Genomic DNA, 16,835 nt, shown 5'->3' with positions numbered 1-16,835 from the left:
TTACCCGAAACAACAATAACAATAACGATAATAATAATAGTCTCATTCACATCAATTTGCCGACATCTTCACTCTTCACTTTTATTTAGAATAGATTGAATGAAAATAGTGAGAATGATGGTTCCAAAAATGTGGTAGAAGCAAATATAAGACGTCATTTACAGATTACTTGTATGTATATTTTATTGGAAAAGGCATTATTTTATTTATTTTACTTAACAACACTATTTAATAAATAAAAATTAAACAATTAGTGAGAGGTATGAAAATACTTTACGCATATTAAGTTAGTTTTAATCATTTAACCTAACACAGAGTAGTAGTTTGCTTGGTGCATTTACAAAGTTACAAATCTTTTATATATGTGTGATTTTTATGAGAATTTTAACTCACACGTAGAATTTAAATTACCTTATAGAGGTCAGGGTTAGTTAAACAATTACCCATTCCATAAAATTAAAAAATAAAAATAAATAAATAAAAACTTTGTAAAAAAAAGCTCACTTCCTAATTAGCTCATATAAGGTGAACAAATTCTCATTTTTTTTTTTATTTTACGTATAATATTAAATCAACCAAGCAACTATCTATAAATTTTAGTTAACAAGGAATGCAAATACCATATGATATCTATCGATTTCTCAATTCAGTAGGGTACACGTCATTTTTTTTTTTTTTTTTTTTGGTGTTTAGAAAGCCACAAAAGGCGGGTTTGAGAATCGATCCTAGATCTCCTGGAACCGAAAGAAAAACTCTAACCACTTGAGATATCCTTCACTCTCGGGTACATGTCATTGTCACAAGAAGCTGGGAAACAAATCAAACAAAAGTGACATAAAATATAAAGTTAAAAGAGAAATTGATAGGGCAAACATGGCCCATTTGCAACCCTATTCCATGATAATTCAATTATGTCGTTTAATAAATTTTAGGCTTCATCGATCATCGTCATAAAAAGTCTTTAAACCCAATTTTGGTAATGTACAACTTTGGTGCATGTCGACTGCATGTATGGTCTGCATCTTTTGATGCTTTGATTTCGGTCCTATTCTAAATTTTAACATTGTTATGATATTAGGGGTGTTAACGGGTCGCACACTCGCACCCTACTCGCAAGCAACTTGATACTCTGGCTCGGTCAAAATCTAATCAAAACTCCGCTTGAGTTTGGGTTCATGTCGAGATCTTAACAAACGGATCTATCCTTGGCTCTGCTAAAAACCTCATAAATAAGCTTTTTTTTTCTTTTTTTTTTTTACATTATTAATTATTATATCATTTCTTCTAAAGCAATTTGTAACTTAAAATGTATTGAAAATTGAGTATTTTCTTTCAAAATAAAAAATTGAGTATTTGAGGCCTTTATTTGAGGGGATTCAGTAATCAAGTAAATAAATATGATGAAAAAAGTACATTTGGGACTAGACTAAACATTTAATAATCGAGTTCGGTGTGAGCCGAGCTCATGATCAGGGTTTTGAGCTCAAGCCGAGCTCAATTATTTCTTAGGCTTGACTTCAAGCTCGAGTCGTCGAAACAGTGTCGAGCTCAAATTATATTCTCAAGCTCAAAGATTTTTCTTGAGCTCAATTTCTCAAGCTCGAATCGAGACGGTGTCGTTCTTGGTATGGTTGGAATCTAAGATCCATTTATTTATGAATACTTGTTATTTTCATCAAATTTCACTTAGGACATGTTCTCTTCAGCTTAATTTCAGATCAGTTCAGTTCAGTAAATCAGAACAAGCCTTATATATTTTAGGAGAATTAAGTTAAGATGAGCTAAAAAAAATCACGAATAAGAGGTTTATCCAATTTAAAATAAGTCCTAAAAAAGTTTTAATAAACTCAGACAAAATAAAATAAGTTAAAATAAGCAAAAATCAGATGAATGGAATGCACCTTAATCCCTCGTCCCTCTATAATTTTCTAGACTTGTATACATATGTGATTAGTACTCCGTACTGTATAAGTGGAATAGGTAAAAGATGGTATTATACAACTTTTATAAGTTATCAAATGAATTAAACCAAAAGTACTCGTAAAGTAGAAAGATCAATGAGAAACACGACCAAGTGTAAAGTAAGTAAACAAATTATGTACTGCATTTTCTTTGATGCGGTGAGATTTATGATGGACATTGTCCGAGTTATATGTATACAATGAGAGAACAATTTCTAAAGATTTATGTAATTCAACCATACAAATTAAGTATTGTTTGTCCCTTTCAATGTTATATTGTTGCGGACATTTCAGATTTTTTTTTTTTCTTTTTTTTTTTTTTTTTGGGGGGGGGGGGGGGGGGGGGTTATATAAATGCCATAGTAGATTAGTGGTCGTTTAGTTTCACTTGAAACGTTAAATTCTTTATACTTTGTAATTACAAAATCTATGCATTTTTTCTTTATCTATGTATGTACTTCTTAAAAATTGATTTATTATTAGGTTAATCGAGGTTTGATCTTCCAATTCTTGGAAGTTTATTACCCGGTTTCATGAAAGTACATCTTGATTCCTCTAGAGCGAATATGCCTCTGATGATGTTTTTTGATGACCACACGGTTGGAGTTGGTGAAGTCACAAGTTCGAGACTTCTCAACTAATAAGAGCTGTTAAGTACGTTTAGTATGATCATTTATCTTACCAATCCAAAAAGTTCATATTTTTTGATAGAGAATACAATATACTACACCACTTTTTTAAAATTTTAACCGACTAAACTAATTATTGTTGTCATTGGCAGATGGGTCATTGTTTTAACATGTGTATGATGTTCATGGTAACACTTTAGTCGGCCAATAACATAGCAAAACGTGTACATGTAAGTACACCAGAAAAAGCAAACGGCCAACGGAATTTCCCTATCAATGATGGGCCATGCACTATCAACAGTACAAAATTTTCGATCAATTGTGGTCCTTCTTCTTTAGATTACTCTAGAGCTTTTCATCGTCGAGTTTAAGCCATGCAATTGTTCTTACGCAGTCGAAGTCCGTAGCACCATTGATCTACCATAAATAATCCCTTTGTCTCTTAAACATTGTTATCGTGTTTTTCTCTATTCATTTTCTTTAACATTGTATAGAGGTTACTTTTAATAAATACGTAATCTAGGTGTGTAGGTAGTTTAATATTATAGTATAAGGGGTAAGAAGTAGGGTACGAGAAAATTTGTGAAAACATATTACTCCTCGTTTTCTAAATGCCCGTAACACTTGAGTGTTCTCGTAAGTAATACTTATAATTAAATAAAATTATGTATAATTGTTGATAAAAGTATGTTAGAGAACATGATTTTATTCATTAGAATATATATAAACTTATTAGACACAATCTAAATATTCAAACATATTTAGTTATAAACTGAACTAGTATACCCTCATTCGCCGTTATTTGAACTTATTTTTCCAACTTATTTAATGAATTTGTGTATTGACAAGCGTGTTATTCAAACTGATGCATCATTTTAGAGCAAAGGAAGGAATACGAAAAAATAAATAAATAATAAATTTATACTACTCTCTCCGTTCCACGATGATATTCTTGTTTTGAATCTTTGACTTTTTTAAAAAAGAGATAATCTTCTAAATTTCTCTTAATCTATAAGAACAAATGTAGTCATATGGGATCTAGTTTGATTCGTCTTGGTGAGTAGATTATTAATATCTAACTTTTATAATTTTTGCTAGTGTGAGATTAAAGATATTTGCGGTCAAATATGGATAAAAATTTACATCGATTTACGAAACAGTAACATCATTCTGAAACGGAGGGAGTACAATTCGTCCTACGAAGCAACTCTTTTTCACATGGAGATAATAAATGTGGTGATTTCCGAGAATGAAAGTGAAAATTGAATTTGTAACAAAATGAACCTAAAACGAGCTAAACAAGTTCCTGCCTGTGAACTACTTCGTAAATCTATAACACTTCCTTCGTTCATTTTTAATTGACATACTTTGACATTAATATTATTTACAAACTTTACTTTAACTAGATTTTATGATTCATAGTTATGCATGTAGATTCATATTAGAACTATTTTATAATATCACTTACAACTTTTACATATTGATAATTAGAGATATTAATTGTTGAATTTTAAATTGACAAACATATTAAAAGCACATGTCAATTAAAAAAGAACAGATGAAGTATCATAGTACAAAACAATAAAATATGGGAAAGATTTATCCTGGATCAGCCCAATCATAGTTCCGGGACTTCTAAGGATACAAGCCAGCTTTAACAAGATTTGATGGGTAGAAGGCTCACAATTTCCTCATCACAACAGTTTAGAATATGCTTGTTCATAGATTGGATCACCATCAATCTTGTAAGATCTATAGGCCCATTGGACTATAGCCTATGATTATCAAATAATCAAATATGACCCATTTTTGGTATTTAAAATTAGAATTTGCAAACTTGTGCATATATGTGCCTACTTCAGTGAATGCATTTTAAATGAAAGAGACAATTTTTATGCATCTACATTCAACAACCAAGTTTTGTTAGTCTTTCTACTCCTTATGCAGTTTGCAAATAATGGCTTAACATCCCACACGGACACCAATTGCGGTGGGTGTTTTGATACTCGTCGTACTACCTCTAGCCTCTAGGTATCGTGTGTAATAATAGGGTGCATGATAATTTGAAATCATTGTGTCTTAGATGGTAAGCTACTCTTTCTCGTTCAAATGCAGAGGGCGAGTATAAAGGGTTAATTCACACTTCTTTATTTTTTTGTATATAAATTATTTACTCACTTTTTATAGCACGTGTAATTTTTTAAACATCTTAAAATAGTATATATATATATATATATATATATATATATATATATATATATATATATATATATATATATATATATATATATATATATATATATATGAGACTATTATTTTCGAATGATATAAGATATTGTATGCGCTTTAAGTACAGTGTTGTGTTCATTTAAAGAGAATTTGATTCTAAATGCAAAGTGTAGTTAAATGCTCACGTTGGCTACTATTAGTTGAATATTAAGATTCACTACAGACAACGCCTTGCTAGTCCGTATATATGACACTGAAAAAGAGAGTAAGAAAGATCACATTTTTTTTTTTTTTTTTTTTTTTAAATATTTAGATGCCTAACAAATATTATTTTGTAATCGTAATATTTTGTTAATAAGAATATGTAACATTTTCCGAATAAATTCTTGTTTATTGGGGCATTTTGGGAGTGGAATTTCCATAAGATTCTCCGGTTCTCCCATCACATTAACGGTGCCTCATATTATATTATCATAAGCCTGATTTATATAGTTTTCCCAATCAATTAAATTTATAAAGATTAGATATAATGACTATACAAATTACAAATAGAGGTTGGGTTGAATCTATGACTTAGTACACAGGGTTCAGTTAGGTCAAGGTCTCATTGATTTTTTTGGTGTTATAGAGCCACAAGGATGGGTGATGGGATCGATCATGAGATTTTCTAAAATCGAGAGAAAAACTCTAACCAATTGAACTATCCGTTACTCTCAGTCAAGAACTCAAGACTTATTGATAATAGCTCATGGAGTCGTAAGTATAGGGCCTGAACAAAAAAAAAAAAAAAAATTACGAAAATTTTCAGAGTGCTTGTATATTGGTGATGTCATTGGTTTACATTGCAGCTATTCTTTCACAAATTTTAGTTGTGTTGAAACTTTTTAAGAATCATGTAAATTTCAACTTTGTCACAATAATTAAAAAAAGATGTTCTACTGAGAGGCTAAGCAACAGCAACACACAAAAAGTATTATACTTCCTGTGAGTTTGGGCTCTAAATGTCTTTTTCCTTAAAAATAAAATATATAAATACTCTCTCCGTATTTTATTACTGGTTTTATTTCTTGATGTGTGGTGTTTTCAAAGAAATGTTCAAAAAAAAAAAAGAAAAAAAAACTCCGTATGATAATAGTGGTCTAGTGGAATTGGTTGAATAATAAAAAAATCTAAAAAAAACAAAACTTAGTATAAGTGGGGAGGAAAGTGAATATGAAACAAAATGTTATAGGTAGGGACCACTAGTGGGGGAAAATAGTAAAATACTATTTAAAGTTCCAAAAAATAATAGAGCAAGTAATAAAATACCAGTTTAAAAAGAAAGTGGAGCAAGTAATAAAATAAGGAGGTCAGGGAGTAGATAAATACTCGTAATTAAATAAAAGGGGTACCATTCAATAACTCAAAAATTGATGAAAATTTTATCTACCTATTTTTGATATATACTTGTATTGAATTAGGTCAGTAACAAGTTCAAAATCCGTGCTATGCACAATTTTTCAGTATAATAACATTTCATTATTCATTTATTCAAAAAATGAACAAAACCGAATCGTTGTTAGTTAAAATAATAATAATAATAATAATAATAATAATAATAATAAAGTCCTATAAACATTATTGTGTTATTTTATAGTACAACTAATGTAATATGGAAGGAGTAATAATATTTTAGCATACGTAATACAGAAGCTAACTCTTATTCTCAATTAAAAAGTACTCACTACTTAGGTATTCTTGTCAATAACACCAAAAAAAAAAATTTAAAAAAAAAAAAAAGAATTTTTTGATAATATCCTAATTAATTTTTATAGTATTACTAAATAATTTTATTCTTTATCACTATATTCTTAAAATTCATTTAAATTATTATTGTTGTGTATCATTCCCTTTTCAAAATATAAGGCTAAATCAGTAAAACTTTAACAAACTTCTTTTAACCCAAAATAATAAAAAAATAAAAATTAAAAAAAAAAGTAACAATTTTTTTGTCGGAATTTTTTTTTATATGAGATGATGACAAGTGTACTAAGGAATTTTTTTTTTTTTTGGGAAGTCGAGAACTACAAATCAAATTATGAGAGCTTAGACAACATTAAATAAAAAAAACATATATGTCAAAAAATAAAAAACCATAAGAGTGAAGGATAGCTCAAGTGGTTAGGCTTTCTCCCGATTCCACGAGATTCTAGGATCAATTCTCACCCCCGCCCTTGTGACTCTCTAAACACCAAAATTAAAAAAAAAAATAAACCATTACTTTTTCCTTTTTTTATAAAGATGAAAAAAATACATTCAGAAATCTTTTTACGAGGGATTTCTAATGCATCGAAATAATCAGACAAAAAATGAGTTATTATTATAAGGATTAATATCCATATTTTTACTGACTAAATAAATAATATTTTTCCACTGGTAATAAAAGATTTAGGGTCTGTTCTAATTTACTGAAGTAAGCTAAACTGAAGTGAAATGAATTGTTTATGAGAGAAGGAAATTAGAAACTGAACTGAACTTATTCGAGCTGAACTGAACTGAATTGAAGTTAACTAAAATTAAGCTGAAGAGAACAGGTCCTTACTCTTATTAAACATCTCATCTGCTGCTTAACAATTGTTTTAGGCAAGACTACTATTTAATACGGAGTAATACATTTTGTAATTACATATCGTTGTTATAATATGCTTTAAAAATTTAATGGGTTCGTACTTTGTTTTTTTTATTATTATTATCTTATAAAAAGTTTGAGATAAGATAGCTCTTATAAATAGTGTATGGACAATTATACCATCTAAAATGCTTATTTACTTATTGCCCTTATTAATGTTAACTGTGACATTTTTTGAACACATAAATAAGAATACTGTATGGATATATTTATACTCTTACAAATATTTGTTTACATACTTACCCTTATTAATGATGTTGATAACTAAAATTGTGACATTACGTCAAGTTGAAAGAGCTCCTTGAATATGACTATTGATAATGTGCATTAGTCACCCTATTACATTAGGGTGTATTCTTTTCACCTTATTAGACCTGAATTTATTTGAACTTATCTAAACTGAACTTATTTGAACTTATGGACTTATTAATTAGACCTTATTTAATTTATTACCTTATTGAACTCATTGAAACTTAATAGGGCTTGTTTTATTTACCATATTTTCACTTACTTTATGTCTAATAAGCTCAGTTAAGTTCGGTTCAGAAAAAAAAAATGTTCTTATAATAGTGATAAGGGGTTAACTAAGTTCAATTAACAACTAAAATAAGTTTTAACAAGGTCAGATAAGTTCAATTAAGTTCAGCTAACTGAGAATTGGGTAAATATAACACAGCCATAAACATGATTTAACTTATTAGAAGTTATTGGACCTTATTATTATTATCATTTTTTTAATTTTTTTTACAAGATTATTATTATTATTATATTATTATTATTAAAGTAATATACATACCCTCAAAAAATAATAAAATAATGTACATAAAAAATAAATTGTAATGCTGAAATAAGTACCGAATATAATGATATTGTTAATATGATATATAATATACAATAATTTTTATCACTCTGTAAAATAATAGTATTTAATATAACTATATTAGATCTTGTTAGAACATATTGAAACTTATTAGACCTTATTTAATTTATTGGAACATATTGAATTTGTTAAAACTTATTAATTAACTTATTATATGTTACTGTAACAAATCTGAACTGATTTGAACATATCTAAAATTATTAAACCTAAAATTTATTTTTACAAAGTGAAGAGAACATGTCCTTAAAGTTAGAATCCTAAAACTCTCAAAATAAGCAATAAATAAAATTTTGTAAAAGAAAGTTTAAAAAAAAAAAAAAAAAAAAAAAAAAAGTGTCCGAATAATATCTACTCCATTGCATAAAATTCATAGCCGAATTATGTCCACCCAATTGATCAATAAAAGTGGTCCTTTCATGTTATTCTCTTCTTCTTTTTTGGTTAATTTTCAACATGTGTAAAATGTTTAAAAGAACGACGTACGTTTCAAGGTTGTTGAAACGTTTACCCCAAAAAATATCTTGACATTTACTATTTGGTTTTATTTAAATCACTCATTTTGTAATACTATTAAGAGATGATTTAAGAAGTTGTCATTTCATTGCAAAAGATGCATTCATTGATTAGGCAACCAAGAAAAAGTCCATTTCTCTAATAAACTTACTTACGCCAGCATTGATTAATATGCATTGTTAATAAATTAAGGCTCTGTTCTCTTTATCTACTAAAATTCAACAAATATAATTTTAGTTTAATAAAAAGAAATTGAGTTCAGCAAAAATAATTTAACTTCAGTAGCGTAAAAATTAATATATAATAAATTTATTCCGATCCATAAAATATCAGTAATTTTAAAGAATAAATTGAATTAATATATAAGGGTTAAGTTTATCAATTAGAAAAAGTTGAGACTAATTTTATAAATACAATAATAAGTTTTAAATATAAGTTTTTTAAACGTTACGTGTGTGCTGAGTTGAGCTGCCTTATCTCAAGATTATCATACCTCTCTCAGCTCGGTCCCTCCACCTTGTCCTTCACACTACAATGTCTCCCACGATATTTGACATCTAATTTATATTTTCGTCGTAAGATGGAAAATGATTTCACGAGTGACAGGTTCTATTGATGCAACCGACGTCCCTTGTTTGCTTTTTGGTTAGAGAAAATTATAGGTTATACAGTAGGAAAATTTGATAATAAGCACCTACTATAATTCACGTTTTAGTAGTTAACATCGATAATTTTTTATTTTATTTTACCACCAACAATTTTCTAAACACATCAAAATTTACCACATCTTTGCCCAAATCCTCTTGCATGACGTCACTTAGGGCCCACCCTTTACTTTTCTTTGTTCTTTTTCTTCTTCTCACGAATTTCCCTTTTTATTCATAACTCTATCTCAAATTTAGGTATAATTGAAAACAAAAATTAGAGTTTCAAAAATCATTCTCCTAGCTTCAAAACTCGGATGCAATTGAGGAAAAAGGTATATGTATTGTTGTTTTATGCTTTCGAAAACTTAAGTTGGGGGCGTTAAAATGAAATTAGGGTTTTGAATCAAATTGGGATTTGATTATAATGAGGCATTCGGGGAAATTAACTCAAATTTCGTGAAATTCATATTATGTTAAACAAAATTATGGTTGTCATCATTAAAGGAAAATCGGGAGAAAATGGAAAATTTGAAGGAATTTGAAGGGAATGACATCATGCAAGGGAGTTTGGACAAACTGGTGGTAAAATTTAAGGTTTTGAACAATTGTTGATGGTAAAATAAAATAAAAATAGTTGTTGGTGGTTATTACTTAAATGTGAAGTATAGTAGTCATAATTATCAAATTTTCCTATATAGTATATATACAATTTTGTTTTAAATAAAAGATAACGTACACCTTGCTTTGTTTCTCTGAGCATGCACGAACATATCAATGTTGCATTATTGTATAGTACTCTCTCAGTCTCTTTTTGTTTGGGACCACTTTTTGCGAAAGTTTTTTTAGGTTAAATGGTGCAAACAATAAGGGACAAAGGGAGTATTATATAAGTTTAAAAGTGGTGTAAAGTAAATGATTCTATGTTTTATTTACCCGATGAAATTCATTTATTTGAGCTTATCTATTTTTAATTTAAATTATCCAAACTTATTAAATTTATTAATAGCTATATTATGCTTTTTAAAAATAAAAATTATACTTGAATACAACCTTTGGATTATACTTGAATATTACAACCTTTAGGGGGTTTTAACTTTAAACAAGACAACAAACTTGTAACCTATTAAATCAGTTATCCATGACATGTGTCGTCGTGTAACTAAATATTAAATTTTGATTTTTTAAATAAACAATTTATTTGAAACAAAAAAAATAAAAATAAAAAATCCCTCCTAACTCCCTTCCCCAGTGAACCGTGGTGGTCAGCCCACCTCCCCCCATCCCCAAGCCTACCTTCACGCATATCCCCGGCGGCCTGAACGTCCGACTACCCCAACTCTACCCTTTCCCAATCCCCACCCAACTGGTGACTGCTGAAATTACCTTCCACACTCAATCGGCTGTGGATTTTGCGGAATTTGAAGGAGTTTCGATAATGGATTGTGAAGGAATTGTGTCTTCGATAAGTGCAATTACTAGATATATCAAGGATCACTATTATGGAGATAATAAGTTCATTCTATTGGGGCGTCATCCTCTGTTGCTAGACTATGAGAGATGATCTTTGGGCTAGTCAAATAGCCCAAAGCCCTTTAGAATGGATCCTATATTGGTCACACACAAGGGTATTGGGTTAAGCAAGTTAGAGGCCCATTAATGGGCCTCATGAGCAATTAACTAATCATGAATTGGATTGGGCTAGCATAGTTAGATTGGAATTAGGTTTTGGACTTTTGACATGGGCTCCTATTTAGAGATGAGATCTATAAATAAGAACCATGCCTAGGGTTTGCAGTAAGTAGTCATAATTCACACACAGTGAATTTTGACATCAAGGCAACCAATCCCAAAACCCTAATCCTCTCTCTAAATCACGGCTATCTCTCTCCTCCCCTCACGTTTGTACGGCCACCCCTTAGGTGGTGGTTCGTGGTGGTTATTGTGGTGGTTCTTGGTTAGCATGTCGCTCTTCTCCATAGAAGGTCAATTGAAGGTTTCAATTGCGACTAACTAGCATTAGTGGAGGTCTTAATCTGTGCCCGTGGACCAAGTAGAGGAATCACGTTTGAGGTTCTTTATCTCCCTTTGTTCTTGCTCGATCGCACGTGGAATCACGCTTCAAAGGTACGATTATTTGTGCTTTATGTGTTATGCATTAGATCCTTGGATTAGGTACTGTATGAATATGATTCATGTTATTTCCGCTGCGTAGTACCTATAAATCCCTACAGTGGTATCAGTTAGCCTATTGCATTTACGCATATTGCCAATAATTCTTTGATAATCCACAATTTTAATTCAATTAGGAGGGAGAATATTTAATTATGGGTCAATTATTATATTAAATGTGATTTAACTCTTGGAATTGATTAAATGTGATTTAATAATGCTCAAAATAGCCATGATGTGATCCGATTTTTGCCCTATTATGCTCGAATATTTTTCGAACCCTAACCCTATTTTTTCGAAAATTTCGAAACCATAAACCCGAATTTGTGAAATTTGTGTTTTGATTTTGATTTATTTCGATGGTAATATGTCTAAGGAATTTAATCTATTTGATTACATGTTAAAATTATGAATTTTTCATGATCAAATTATTTAATTTAAGTGTTAAATTAAATTGGGGATTAATTTCATCAAGAACCCTAATTTCAAAATTGAATATGATTTAATTTTGGGATTAATAGGACCACATAAAGTTTAATTGATTTTTACAAAATTTGTTTTGTTTTAATTAATTAAAATAAAAAAAATAAAAAAAAAAGGAAATTACAGCAGCAGCACCGCGGCTGGGTGGCGCTGCCACGGTGGTGCCGCTGCTGGTGGTCCGGAGGGAGGGGCGGGGAGGGGCAGCAGCAAGGATCAGAACAGCAGCAACAACAGTGCCGCACCGCAGGTGCACGGTGCTGCTGCTGCTGCCCTGCGCCGCTGCACAGCAGCGTACACCTTGCGGTGTACGGCCACCGTGGCTGGCTTCGGCTGGCCACACCACGGTGGCTGGCGATTTTTCAAAAAAAAAAAAAAAATCAGTTTTTTGAAAATTTATTTCAAGATAATTATGAATTATTTTGGGATAAAATCAGTTTTATTTTGGATAAGTTAAAATATTTTGAAAATATGATCTTTTATTTTAAAAGATAAAATTGGTTTTATTTGGATAAAATCTTTTATTTTAGGATAAAATCAAATATTCAAAAGTTGTTATATTTGATATTATCCATATTTAAGTTGTTAAATTGGTAATTATCCTAAATTAAAGTGGTTAATTATGGATAAGATTTGTTAGGATATTCTGAGCATATTCCAAAAGGATAATAATTGATTTAAATAATGTGATTATCCCATAATTATTTTTTGGATATAATTGATTTAAAATATTGTGATTGGCTAGTAATTAGGATAGAATTTCCTAACTTTGTTAGGATAATCTTTGAGGATAAATATGATTTATCTTTTAGGATTAAAATAAGATTTAATTCTATCTCATGACTAATTTAGAATATATGATATTTTATTGATGATCATGAATAATATATGATATTATCTAATTACATTAATTAAAATATGAGATATTTATAGCCATGTTTCCTTTATTATAGACATTCGATGTTGTAGTTTAGGAAATCATGATGAGTGATTTATTATATGGCACTTTATAATATATGATATTGTTTATTGCTATATATAGACTAGTATGGCCCATAGATTCTAAAATACGATCTGCGCATCGTGAAGTATTTTTGTAATCTAAATACGGTCTGCGTACCGTTGAGTATTTTTGTAATTTATTTTATTTTATTTAAGTAGTAGATAGAATAGAATAAATTTACAGGTTGCAGTTGATCCAAAAGCCAATGAAGTGAAAACCCAATGGAGCAAGATGGATGAGATCCATGAAGATCCAAGTGGGAGCATTCTACTTTATTAGTTTTCTTAGGATTAAGGGGCCATACTATGTCATGTTTTATTGCATTAGTAGAATATGCATGTTTAGGTTTATTTATGTTGCTTGATGATGCGCTAGAGTTCACTATACAATCACAACATAATAAATCTAGATCCCAGTAATATTGATGCAGCTTTTCCAATTAAAAACCCGACGAAAACCTTGATCGTTTGTGATGGGTCGGCCCTCAGCAGAGCATCATAATATATCTTGGGGAAGTGGGGGTAGGACCGCATATCTACACTTTTAATTGGTTATATTCAACAAGGTTACCTAAAGCGTTTAGAACCTTGAAGCTAAGAGTAATAATTAAACATGCGATGGTTAATTATTCAACCAAGAATTACAAGAGTTGTAATCAGTAAAGAGTTTACTCACCTTGAAAATGTAATGGTTGATTGCAGGGCCTCACTCTGGTTAATTATTGCACAAATAAAGGATCTTGGAATCATTTTATTCAATAGGGGTCAATTTAAAATTGAATAAAATGCTTTAAAGTTACCAATTTAATTCGCTTATGGTACTTTAAATTTTAATAAACATAATTGAATTTTGCGTTTACTTGTAAGTAACATGTCGTTCTAATTTTATTATTATATATAATCTCCTCGATTGAAAATAAAGTTGAGAAACGTTCTCAAAAAGGTTTAAAAGATAATCCACAAACCTATATTCCAATTTTGCTAAGATTGTTCTAAAAGGCAAGTTTTAGAAATTCATGTCACATGTCTAAGGTTGGTTTTATTCAAAATGTTTGAGTAAAATACCAACACATCTTCATTTTGAAAAATGTTTCAAGGGATATAGTGAGATGAGAGGTACAATCCCTCAAAAGACAAGTGTACAAGTCCAATAAAATCTCTTATCTTCAATATGATTGAATATAAGAAAATGATTGGAAATCTCTATGATCAAAAGTTGATCAAATAACAATATTCTTCATCTACTTTATATAGAGTTTAATACTTGATTAAACTCAAATATAAATAATGATAGAATAGACTTAGCAAAATCATGAAAAGTGCTTAAAGTAGTTGAGCAAGGTATCATTTTGAACCTAAGAGAAATGTTCTAAGTGGCTCAAATGGAAGGGTTTAGGAATATATGAGGATTGCATTAAGAAGTTATAGGCCAAGAATTGCAAACAAGTTGCTACTTCTCAAACCTAGAACTACTTATATGCTAAAAGTTGTTACGAACAACAAATGTTTCTAATTAAATGGATCTATTCCAATTGATTAGATACTACCTCATATAGTTGGAAGGTAAAAAAATAAAAAAAAAATAAAAATGGAAATGTTCCAAATTAAGAATTATATTATAGAAATTGATTTAGCATATTGCTACTTCTTGGACATATGATGTCTTGTTTAGATTACTCATTGCACAATGTGATTGAACTAAAGGAAGAAGTTATTGCTAAAGGAGAAATATATCTACAAGTTTAGAAGCAAATGTTGCTACTTCACAAGTAGAATCTACAAGTTTGGAAGCAAAAGTTGCAACTTTACAAGTAGAACCAGTATTTCACCACTAATAATTGGCTAGAATTAAATAAATGTCATTCATTCTTGCCATTATCAAAACACCATTCAATGTTACTAATGACTAAGCATCGAAGATTAAAAAAAAAACGTGGAATAAATGTTATTCTATGCTTCATTGAGTCATAATGTGTTTTGAATAGCTGAATAGGTTTAAAGTTCTATATGATAGAAATAGTTAAACCATTTCTATATATATAAGTTGTCTCTAATATGTCAATTAATTCGAATGAAAATGAAAATTGCATGCGGAAGATCCAAAGGGATGGACTTTCAATATCATTAGATTATGAATCTATTGATATATGTAATTATCATTCTAATTTGAAATTATGACTAAGTCACCATTTAGAGAAATGATGATGTGAACTCGAGGTCAAATACATATTGATGTAAGAAAACCAAAGGTTCAAAGGCTAGAGATGGACAACGAAACTTCATTTGTGATACGATCACTGCTTGTGCTTGGTTGAAGCATAAGAGTGAAAATTTTGAAATGTTCAAAATGTTCAGTATGAAATTCAGTATCAACTTGACAAGATAATGCTTACACTACAATATGATTGTAATTGTGAAAATTTTAAGTCGAGACATGTATTGGCAACACATTCAAAGTATTGCGATATGATCGTAATAATGAGAATTTAAGCCAAGACATTGATAAACATCCAAGAGTTGTGAAAACGTTTTACAACAAATTCCAAAAACAAACCTTGTGAAGTGTTTATGAAGGAAGCTATCAATCTATATGAGATATATTTTGATAATGGATGTAAATTACCTATCTTCCAACCATTGTTCAAGGGATATACTTTTAAGATAAGCTCAAAACTAAACAAAAACTACATACATCAAATCAAAAGTAGCAAAGACTTCATATGTGATATGGATAAGAAAAGTTCTTATTAAGTCCTTCTACAAAGCAAGGAATAAAACATGTATTAAACCGTTTGATGCACGTTCGATTCCTATATAGAGCACGGGGTACTACTACACAAACCATACTTAGCACAAAATGGTTGTTGCTCAAGTAGGTGCCCTTATGGAAATTGTTCCAAAAGGTCAAGTGGGAGTGTGTAAATCTCAAAAGAGTTCGAGAAAAGCAACAAACAAACATGGTTCAAAACCTTGGTTGGTTCACCCTATGCTAAATATGCCTCCTCAAAAGGCAAGTGGGAGTATAAGAATCTCGAAAAGTTCGAGAGCCTTGAAAGAGTTCAAGAAAAGTGATTTCGAAAATCTCGAAGAAATTTGAGAAGTTATCGAATAACAGCAACAATATGAGCATGATTCACCTCATGTTACAAATGACAACGCGTGGTCTCATTATGTGTAATGGGATTAATAACCATGTGTCGAAGGTAGTACATTCCAAGTGCACATCCTCTATTGTCGTTTCTCATTGAAAACTAAACAAAGTTGTTGTATGAGTTTCAATTGTTGCGTAAAACCCACAAGGATGACTAGCATATGTAAAACTTAGTCAAAGAAATATGATTTCATATTGAATAAGAGTTCTAAAATATTTATTTTGGAACATGATGATTATGCAAGTAATAAAGATGATTTGACAAGTTATGACTCCAAGTGGTTTTAAAACCATGAAATCTGAAATAGATTCTAAGTCTGTAAGCAAGTGTATGACACTTGAATAATTTGCCTAAATTGGGTGAAACCCATTGTAAGCAAAGCAGACAAGAAAGAAAAATGTTTTCTAACTAAAGCAAAGACTTGTTAAGGATTCAACAAATTCTTAGTATGACTAGGACTACGATGAAACCTTTACATTAGTCATGTTGCAAAGATCTATTGAAG

The sequence above is a fragment of the Chenopodium album genome, chromosome 16, assembly GCF_948465745.1.
Source record: "Chenopodium album chromosome 16, dcCheAlbu1.1, whole genome shotgun sequence".
NCBI classification, from domain to species: Eukaryota; Viridiplantae; Streptophyta; class Magnoliopsida; order Caryophyllales; family Amaranthaceae; genus Chenopodium; species Chenopodium album.
The sequence above is the reverse complement of the archived record's forward strand: the minus strand, read 5'-3'. Positions refer to the sequence as shown.